We start from the raw sequence: 10,884 nt of genomic DNA on the forward strand, positions 1-10,884 counted from the left end.
TTACTTTGATCATGGTTCCTAGTGATCCATGCATTGGCATAGAACTCTTGAACCATTAGGATGCCGACTTGTTGGATGGGGTTTTTTAGAACTTTCCAACCTCTTCTTTGGATTTCATGTCGGATCTCCGGATACTCATTCTTCTTGAGCTTGAAAGAGACCTCGGGGATCACCTTCTTCTTGGCCACAACATCATAGAAATGGTCTTGATGAGCTTTGGAGATGAATCTTTCCATCTCCTATGACTCAGAGGTGGAAGCTTTTGTCTTCCCTTTCTCTTTTCTAGAGGATTCTCCGGTCTTAGGTGCCATCAATGGTAATGGAAAAACAAAAAGCTTATGCTTTTACCACACCAAACTTAGAATTTTGCTCGTCCTCGAGCAAGAGAAGAAAGAATAAATGAAGAAGAAGAAGAAATTGAGAAGAGGGAGAGAAAGATGTGTTTCGGCCAAGGAGGGAAAGACAGGGTTGTTTTGTGTGAAAATGAAGAAGAATTGAGGGATTTATATAGGGAAGGGAGGGGGGTAAGGTTCGGCCATAAGGGTGGGTTTTGGGTGGGAAAGTGATTTTGAATTTTGAAGGTAGGTGGAGTTTATGAAGTAAGTTTATGGGGAAAAGTGGATGGACGTAAGTGGTGGAGTGGTGATAGGGAAGAGAGATTGAGGTGATTGGTGAAGAGTTTTGGGGAAGAGTGTTTATTGGATTGTGTGAAAGAGGGGTGAGAAGAAGTGAGTGGAGGTAAGTGGGGATCCTGTGGGGTCCACAGATCCTGAGGTGTTCAAGGATTTACAACCTTGCACCAAATTAGGCATGCAAAATGCCCTTGCACACAACTCTGGGCGTTCAACGCCAGATTGGTGCTTGTTCTGGGCGTTGAACGCCCATTTGTTGCCCATTTCTGGCGTTGAACGCCAGAACCATGCTTGTTCTGGGCGTTCAGCGCCAGCTCTTCTCCAAGGTGCAATTCTGGCGTTCAAACGCCCAGATGCTGCCCATTTTAGGCGTTCAGCGCCAGAACCATGCTCTGTTCTGGCGTTGAACGCCAGCTAGATGCTTCTTACTGGCGTTTAAACGCCAGTAAGGTCTTCCTCCAGGGTGTGATTTTTCTTCTGTTGTTTTTGATTCCGTTTTCAATTTTTATATTTATTTTGTGACTCCACATGATCATGAACCTAATAAAACATGAAAGAACAAGAAAAATAAAATTAGATAAATAAAAATTGGGTTGCCTCCCAACAAGCGCTTCTTTAATGTCAATAGCTTGACAGTGGGCTCTCATGGAGCCTCACAGATGTTCAGAGCAATATTGAGACTCCCCAACACCAAACTTAGAGTTTGGATATGGGAGTTCAACACCAAACTAAGAGTTTGGTTGTGGCCTCCCAACACCAAACTTAGCGTTTGACTGTGGGGGCTCTGGTTGACTCTGTTTTGAGAGAAGCTTACTGTGCCTCTTTTCCATGTTTACAGAAGGGTAACCTTGAGTTGTAAACTCAAGGGAGTCCTCATTCAATTGAAGGACTAATTCACCTCTGTCAACATCAATCACAGCTCTTGCTGTGGCTAGGAAGGGTCTTCCAAAGATGATGGATTCATCCTCATCCTTCCCAGTATCAAGGATTATGAAATCAGTAGGGATGTAAAGGCCTTCAACCTTTACTAACACGTGCTCTACTTGTCCATAAGCCTGTTTTCTTGAATTGTCTGCCATCTCTAATGAGATTTTAGCAGCTTGCACCCCATAGATTCCCAGTTTCTCTATTACAGAGAGGGGCATGAGGTTTATCCCTGAACCAAGGTCACACAAAGCATTTTCAAAGATCATGTTGCCTATGGTACAAGGTATTACGAACTTTCCAGGATCCTGTTTCTTCTGAGGTAATGTCAGTTGATCCAGATCACTTAGTTCATTGGTGAACAAGGGAGGTTCATCTTCCCAAGTCTCGATACCAAATAATTTGGCATTCAGCTTCATGATTGCACCAAGATACCTGGTAACTTGCTCTTCAGTAACATCCTCATTCTCTTCAGAAGAGGAATACTCATCAGAGCTCATGAATGGCATAAGGAGGTTCAATGGAATCTCTATGGTCTCTAGATGAGTCTCAGATTCCTTTGGTTCCTCAGAGGGAAGCTCCTTATTGATCACTGGTTGTCCCAGGAGGTCTTCCTCCTTGGGATTCACGTCCTCTCCCTCCCTTACAGGTTCGGCCATGGTAATTAATTCAATGGCCTTGCACTCTCCTTTCGGATTCTCTTCTGTATTGCTTGGGAGAGTACTAGGAGGGATTTCAGTGATCCTTTTACTCAGCTGGCCCACTTGTGCTTCCAAATTTCTAATGGAAGACCTTGTTTCATTCATGAAACTTACAGTGGCCTTAGATAGATCAGAGATTAAATTTGCTAAATTAGATGTATTTTGTTTAGAGTTCTCTATCTGTTGCTGAGTGGATGATGGAAAAGGCTTGCTGTTGTTAAACCTATTTGTTCCACCATTATTAAAGCCTTGTTGAGGCTTTTGTTGATCCTTCCATGAGAAATTTGGATGATTTCTCCATGATGGATTATAGGTGTTTCTATAAGGTTCACCCATATAATTTACCTCTGCTATTGCAGGGTTCTCAGGATCATAGGCCTCTTCTTTAGAAGGCGCCTCTTGAGTACTGTTGGATGCAGCTTGCATTCCATTCAGACTCTGAGAAATCATATTGACTTGTTGAGTCAATATTTTATTTTGAGCCAATATGGCATTCAGAGTATCAATTTCAAGAACTCCCTTCTTCATAGGCGTCCCATTACTCACAGGATTCCTCTCAGAAGTGTACATGAACTGGTTATTAGCAACCATATCAATGAGTTCTTGAGCTTTTGCAGGCATTTTCTTTAGGTGAATGGATCCACCTGCAGAAGTATCCAATGACATTTTAGCCAATTCAGATAGACCATCATAGAATATATCCAGGATGGTCCATTCTGAAAGCATGTCAGAAGGACACTTTTTGGTCAGTCCTTTGTATCTCTCCCAAGCTTCATAGAGGGATTCACCTTCTTTCTGTTTGAAGGTCTGAACATCCACTCTAAGCTTACTCAAATTTTGAGGAGGAAAGAACTTGGCTAAGAAAGCCTTGACCAGCTTATCCCAAGAGTTCAGGCTATCCTTAGGTTGAGAGTCCAACCATACTCTAGCTCTGTCTCTTATAGCAAAAGGGAAAAGCATGAGCCTGTAGACTTCAGGATCTACTCCATTAGTCTTAACAGTATCACATATCTGCAAGAATTCAGTTAAGAACTGAAAAGGATCTTCAGATGGAAGTCCATGAAACTTGTAGTTCTGCTGCATCAGAGAAACTAATTGACGTTTCAGCTCAAAATTGTTTGCTCCAATGGCAGGAATGGAGATGCTTCTTCCATGTAAATTGGAATTAGGTGCAGTAAAGTCACCAAGCATCCTCCTTGCATTATTATTATTTTCGGCTACCATCTCCTCTTCCTGTTCGAAAATTTCTGAAATGTGCTTGCTGGACTGTTGTAATTTAGCTTCTCTTAGTTTCCTCTTCAGAGTCCTTTCAGGTTCTGGATCTGCTTCAACAAGAATGTTCTTGTCCTTGCTCCTACTCATATGAAAAAGAGGGAACAGAAAAATAATAATAATAGGAATCCTTTTTACCACAGTATAGAGGTCCCTATGTGATTAGAAGAAAAGAAGAAGAAAAGAATGTAATGTAAAGAAAGAAACACAAGGGTGAGGAGAGCAGAGATGTGAGATGAAGAGAAGGAGAATTTTCGAAAATTATTTTTGAAAAAGAGTTAGTGATTTTCGAAAATAGTTTTTGAAAAAGGTTAGTAATTTTTGAAAATTAAAATCAAAAATTAAAATAATTAGTTACTTAAAAAGAAATTTTTGAAAAAGAGGGAGATATTTTTGAAAATTAGAGAGAGAGAGTTAGTTAGGTAGTTTTGAAAAAGATAAGAAACAAACAAAAAGTTAGTTAGTTAGTTGAAACAAATTTGAAAATCAATTTTGAAAAGATAAGAAGATAAGAAGTTAGAAAAGATATTTGAAAATCAAATTTTTGAAAAAAGATAAGATAAGAAGATATTTTTGAAAAGATATGATTGAAATTAGTTTTGAAAAAGATTTGATTTTTAAAATCACAATTAATGACTTGATTCACAAGAAATCATAAGATATGATTCTAGAACTTAAAGTTTGAATCTTTCTTAACAAGCAAGTAACAAACTTGAAATTTTTGAATCAAAACATTAATTGATGATGTTATTTTCGAAAATTATGTGATAAAGATAAGAAAAAGATTTTTGAAAAATATTTTTAAAATTTTCGAAAATAACTAAGAAAAATGAAAAAGATTTGATTTTTGAAAAAGATTTTGAAAAAGATAAGATTTTTAAATTGAAAATTTGATTTGACTCATAAAAACAACTAGATTTTAAAAATTTTTGAAAAAGTCAACTCAAATTTTTGAATTTATGAGAAGAAAAAGGAGAAGATATTTTTTTTTATTTTTTTTGAATTTTTTTATGATGAAAGAGAAAAATATGAAAATGATGCAATGCATGGAAATTTTTAGATCAAAACAATGAATGCATGCAAGAATGCTATGAATGTCAAGATGAACACCAAGAACACTTTGAAGATCATGATGAACATCAAGAACATATTTTTGAAAAATTTTATATGCAAAGAAAACATGCAAGACACCAAACTTAGAAATCTTTCATGTTTAACAAACGAAAAATGCATATGTAAAACAAGAAAAGACACAAAACAAGAAATCATTAAGATCAAACAAGAAGACTTACCAAGAACAACTTGAAGATCATGAAGAACACTATGAATGCATGAATTTTCGAAAAATGAAAGATGAATATGCAATTGACACCAAACTTATAACTTGACTCAAGACTCAAACAAGAAACACAAAATATTTTTGAATTTTATGATTTTATTAAATTTTTTTGGATTTTTCGAAAATTATTTGAAAAAAAGAAAAATAAGGATTCCAAAATTTTTAATATGAATTTCAGGAATCTTGCAATCTTAGTCTAAAGCTCCAATCTGAGGGTTAGACATGGCTTAATAGCCAGTCAAGCTTTAGAAGATATTTATACTTTCCATGTATAGAACAACTAAGTGTGTGAGAATCAACAAGCTCTTGTGATGATAAGTTGAAACCCCAGTCCAAAAGATTAGACATGGCTTACAGCCAGCCAGGATTCAACAAATCATCATTAAACACTAGAATTCATTCATAAAAATTCTGAAGAAAAATATATTTTTTGAAAACATTTTTTTTTCGAAAACAAAGGAGAAAATTTTTGAAAGATTTTTGAAAAATTTTTGAAAATAAAACAAAAAGAAAATTACCTAATCTGAGCAACAAGATGAACCGTCAGTTGTCCAAACTCAAACAATCCCCGGCAACGGCGCCAAAAACTTGGTGCATGAAATTGTGATCTCAGGCAACGGTGCCAGAAACTCTGTACGCACGTCTTAATAAATCTTTTTTCATTCACAACTTCGATACAACTAACCAGCAAGTGCACTGGGTCGTCCAAGTAATAAACCTTACGTGAGTAAGGGTTGATCCCATGGAGATTGTCGGCTTGAAGCAAGCTATGGTCACCTTGTAAATCTCAGTCAGGTGGATATCAGATAGTTATGGAGTTTTCGAATATAAATAATAAATAGAAAATAAAGATAGAAATACTTATGTAATTCATTGGTTAGAATTTCAAATAAGCGTATAGAGATTCATTCGTTCCTCTGAACCTCTGCTTTCCTGCTGTCTCCATCCAATCAATCTTACTCCTTTCCATGGCTGGCTTTATGTAACGACATCACCGTTGTCAATGGCTACTTTTTATCCTCTCTGGAAAATAGTCCGATGCGCTGTCACTGCATGGCTAATCGTCTGGAGGCATCACCATTGTCAATGGCTGCATCCCATCCTCTTGTGAAAATGGTCCAAATGCTCTGTCACAGCACGGCTAATCATCTGAGGTTCTCGATCATACTGGAATAGGATTCACCCTCCTTTTGCGTCTGTCACTACGCCCAGCATTCGCGAGTTTGAAGTTCGTCACAGTCATTCAATCCCAGAGTCCTACTCGGAATACCACAGACAAGGTTTAGACTTTCCGGACTCTCATGAATGCCGCCATCAATCTAGCTTATACCACGAAGATTCTGATTAAGAGATCCAAGAGATACTCATTCAATCTAAGGTGGAATGGAAGTGGTTGTCAGGCACGCGTTCGTGGGGGAATGATGATGATTGTCACGTTCATCACATTCAAGTTAAAGTGCGAATGAATATCTTAGAAGCGGAATAAGTTGAATTGAATAGAAAAACAGTAGTACTTTGCATTAATCTTTGAGGAACAGCAGAGCTCCACACCTTAATCTATGGAGTGTAGAAACTCTACCGTATGAAAATACATAAGTGATAATGGTCCAGGCATGGCCGAATGGCCAGCCCCCATGAAAGTCTAAGATAGCATAAAACTGATCAAAGATGTCTAATACAATAGTAAAAAGTCCTATTTATACTAAACTAGTTACTAGGGTTTACAGAAGTACGTAATTGATGCATAAATCCACTTCCGGGGCCCACTTGGTGTGTGCTTGGGCTGAGCTTGAATGTTACACGTGCAGAGGCTCTTTCTGGAGTTGAACGCCAAGTTGTAACGTGTTTCTGGCGTTCAACTCTGGTTTGTGACGTGTTTCTGGCGTTTAACTCCAGACAGCAGCGTAGAACTGGCGTTCAATGCCCTTTTACGTCATCTAAACTCGGCCAAAGTATGAACTATTATATATTGCTGGAAAGCCCTGGATATCTACTTTCCAACGCAATTGGAAGCGCGCCATTTTGAGTTCTGTAGCTCCAGAAAATCCACTTTGAGTGCAGGAAGGTCAGAATCCAATAGCATCAGCAGTCCTTCTTCAACCTCTGAATCTGATTTTTGCTCAAGTCCCTCAATTTCAGCCAGAAAATATCTGAAATCACAGAAAAACACACAAACTCATAGTAAAGTCCAGAAATGTGAATTTAACATAAAAACTAATGAAAACATCCCTAAAAGTAACTAGATTCTACTAAAAACATACTAAAAACAATGCCAAAAAGCGTATAAATTATCCGCTCATCAAAGCGCCAGTGGGAGAAGAGGCAACAGCAGAAGTCTGGGGGGGATCAACTAAATGGACCTGAGGCATAGGAATCATCTTCCTCGACCCAGCAGTATTCAAAACAGGCTTCTTGGGCGGAACCTGGGAAGATCCTTCCCTAGCAACTTTACCCGAGATATGCTGTGCTGCTGTAGCCTTTCTCACCTTCTTAAAGGCCTTCATAGATTCTTTGTTTTTAATCATCTCTGAAAATACACAAGAAACCAAGTTATAAACTGGAAGAAAAAATGAGCTCGAAAAGAATAAAACAAATACGACAAATATCAAGGAAGTCGACCCCTACCCAGTTCAGTTCGGAGAAGTAAAGGATTTCCTAAAAATTTCTTAGTATCAAGATGGGGAGGCTGCCCCCAGTTCTCTTCCAACATAGTTACAAAAGCTTGCTCAACATCGTCCAACATCTCTCAAGTGTATCTAGACACCACTACATTCCTTTGCCATTCTAAAGGAAAGCTGGGCTCGCTATTCTCATCCAAAAAGAAAGGTCAAGCTCCTTCAACAGCTCGAACCTTAAAAAAGTAATTCTTAAAATCCCTAAAAGACTCATCATACATGAAAAAAACTTTGTGTCCTTGGGCAGACCTGAAAGAAATCCAAGAAGCTTTCTTTTTGGTAGTCCCAGGCTTGGTCAACACAAAGAGGTACAGAAAGAGGGTTTGAGAAGGCTTAACATCAAACTCTTAACAAAGGAACTGAAAAATTTTGATAAATCCCCATGAGTTTAGGTGAAGCTGAGATGGAGCTACGTTACACGACCACAATAGGTCAGTCTCAAAAGGAGTGAAAGGAAGGGTAATGTTCATTTGGCTAAAAAAGAAGTCGTACACATAAAAGAAGGGGCGCTCCCCCTGGGTCAGAACAGGGAAGCAAACCCTTTCATCAGAATCAGGTGCAACCAATTCATAGTTGTTCTCTTGATTCGATGATGTTTTCTAAACTCTGCACAGAATTCAGAGTTAACTACAGAAATACACAGCAGAACGAGGGAGTCCAGCCAGTCAGACATACCCACAGGAACCTTGGAAGTCGTCTCGACAATATTTTTGCGAGAAGACATGGTCAACTAGTCCTACAGCCAGAAAAGAAAATGGATTACTAACCAAAACAGCTCGGACAAAAAGAAATCAGCTCAGACAAATATGACTAAAAGCAACACAAATAGTAAAAGGAAAACCCCAAGACGTACACCAAGGTCCAGGGGCATCCTTTGGAGGCAGGGACAGAGTAAGAACTCAGAAAAAAGTCTATAAGGCTACATCCCAACAAAACTCTCAGCGAAGAAAAATAATCCCCTTCCAAATAAGCAACAACACGAGAAGAAAATCAAAGCAATCCATCAGAAAAATGTTATCTTCTACAAGTCTATCAGTAAAGAAAACTACCAACACGGCGAAATCATCAAAGGCGCAATCCTTTTCAAAGAATCAAACATTTTATCATCCCAAAACTTCAAATGCGATGACACAAACAGAAGTAGTAACAACATTTCAAAACCCTAAATATGTCAACTACCAAGAAAAAACGAAGGGACCTACAAATTAAAGAAGCCCTAAAACAGCATACATAGTAGAAATGATCAGACACAGCAAGCAAAGGAAGATTCAAACTTTCCAATTTTTCCCAAGTAAAGATTCAAACTTTCACAAAAAGCCAAATGAAACTATAAAAAGAAATGGCGTAAAGGAAGACAGGAAACCAACCTGCAGTGAAGAAGGAATGGTGAAGCAATCAAGAGTTTAAAACAACAAACGAAGCCATGCTAACGATCGCCTTCTCGAGAAAAGAAGAGGAAAGTACGAAAGAACAGCAACATAGCGAGTAAGGAGAAAAGAGAAGTTGCAGTAAGCAAAAAGGAAATGGAAGCGAAAGGCTTTGTGAAAAATTCAAAATGAGAAAAGGAAACGATGAAGGGGGGAGTTAATGGGTTTTTAAAACCCTCGCACGTTCCCAAGAAAGTGCAAAACGCGCGCTATAAAGAGAGAAACGTTCCGCATTTAAAGCCACTAATGGAAAATGTTACCCGGCAAAAACCAACCGAAGGTGCTCGAGCTCGGCTTCTCTAGAAAGGATCGAAGTCTAAGGGACTCGACCTTAAAAAAGACCAAGCTCAAGCAGAGGCACTGTTCATACCCTAGGTCGAGCTGTATGACCCAGGCTGATTGACAACAAGTCGACTGACCTCTTCAGATTAGGAATACCCGACCTCTTCTTAAAGAGCTCGGCCAAATCGCTACAAAGAGCCCAAGTAGGCCCAAATAAAGGGACATAGCCCAATCTAAAGGCAACTAAAGCCTAGAAAGATAAGGGCGGCTCCCCAGAAGATAAGATGGCTTCACTTAAAGATAAGATAAGATAAGATAACTATCTTATCTCCAGGAAGGTCACTCCACACTACTATAAATACACTGGAGCACCCAGGTATAACTCATACTCTGATTCTACTAAAAACCTGTTTAATACCCTTGCTAACTTAAGCATCGAAGTCCCTTGCAGGTACCACCACCCTCCGGTGACAAAGGATCAGCAGCATAGCCAATCCAACAAGTTGGACACGACAACTCCGACCGCCACCCACCAGCTGGGCACATCATCTCCGACCAGTACAGAAGATCTCATCCGAGATCGACCTACAGTTTCAGGTGACCCTCGGAACACTAGTCCTGCCCTATAAAGCCTGAAAACACTTAACACACGGATTACGGCATCGAATGGTATAAAGAAGAATTAAAATACACATTTTAAAGGCTTTGGAAGCAAGTTTTCAACCATAGAACAAAATTGGGAAGGAATTGTAAAATCATGCAATTTGTATGAATAAGTGTGCAAAGACTTGATAAAAACCACTCAAATTTGCACAAGATAAACCATAAAATAGTGGTTTATCAGGAAGCATGAGGAATCAAAGGAGAAGAGCTCAGCCTAGTATGCGTGCGCATATACATGCATGCGTGTGCACAGCCACCAATTTAGAGCCACGCGTGCACATGAGCCGCACCCTGCGCGTCACGTGTTTTATCCAAGCATCGCCTAGTGTGCGTGCGCACGACTTCCTGTGCGTACGCACAGGTCGAGATTTTTCGCAAAGTGTGCGAACAGACACGTCTGTGCGTCCGCACAGGTGGATGCACATGCCTTCATTAAAATAACACGTGACTCGCGATTTTGATGGATTTGAGGCCCATTTCTGAAGCCATTTAGCTCATAAGGAAGGGAGAATGAAGAAGATAGGAGAGCATAACATTAGAATACCTTAGGAGTAGTGGTAGATAGTTTTTAGTGTAGTTTTTCTTTAAGTTTTTCATCATCTTCTCTACTAGGGTTTATACTAGGGTTTTTACATTCAAGTGCCATTTTAATTTTGATCTTGGATTTTGCTAATTCCCATTGTAAGTATCTCTTGCTATTACTCTTTATAGTTACATTGTTCTTACACTTTCTTATAATTCAAGTTATAGTTCAATTTAACTTCTCCTTTGCAATTTCTATTTCTTGTTGATGAAATTGATGTTTGATGATTGTTACATGCTTTCTTGAGTCTTTATTGTTGATTGAGATCATTTGTTGCTTTTGGTTTCAAGCTTTTTCTCATTTTCCCCATGTTTAAGTTTTTTGCCCACCAAGTGTTTGACAAAATGTCAAGCATGATTTTGGGCTAGTTTTCTATCTCTTGGCTT

The 10,884-nt window shown here is 38.8% G+C and overlaps 1 non-coding gene across 1 annotated transcript; it reads left to right on the forward strand.

Annotated features, from left to right (window-relative positions):
• The first annotated feature begins 2,977 nt into the window (after positions 1-2,977).
• LOC148552999 (small nucleolar RNA R71) lies at positions 2,978-3,085 on the forward strand. The gene has a single exon (XR_015892657.1). It is a non-coding gene; the product is annotated as a small nucleolar RNA R71 (small nucleolar RNA).
• Positions 3,086-10,884: the final 7,799 nt, after the last annotated feature.

The sequence above is a fragment of the Arachis ipaensis genome, chromosome B7 (assembly GCF_059453495.1).
Source record: "Arachis ipaensis isolate K30076 ecotype BB chromosome B7, ASM5945349v1, whole genome shotgun sequence".
Lineage (NCBI taxonomy): Eukaryota > Viridiplantae > Streptophyta > Magnoliopsida > Fabales > Fabaceae > Arachis > Arachis ipaensis.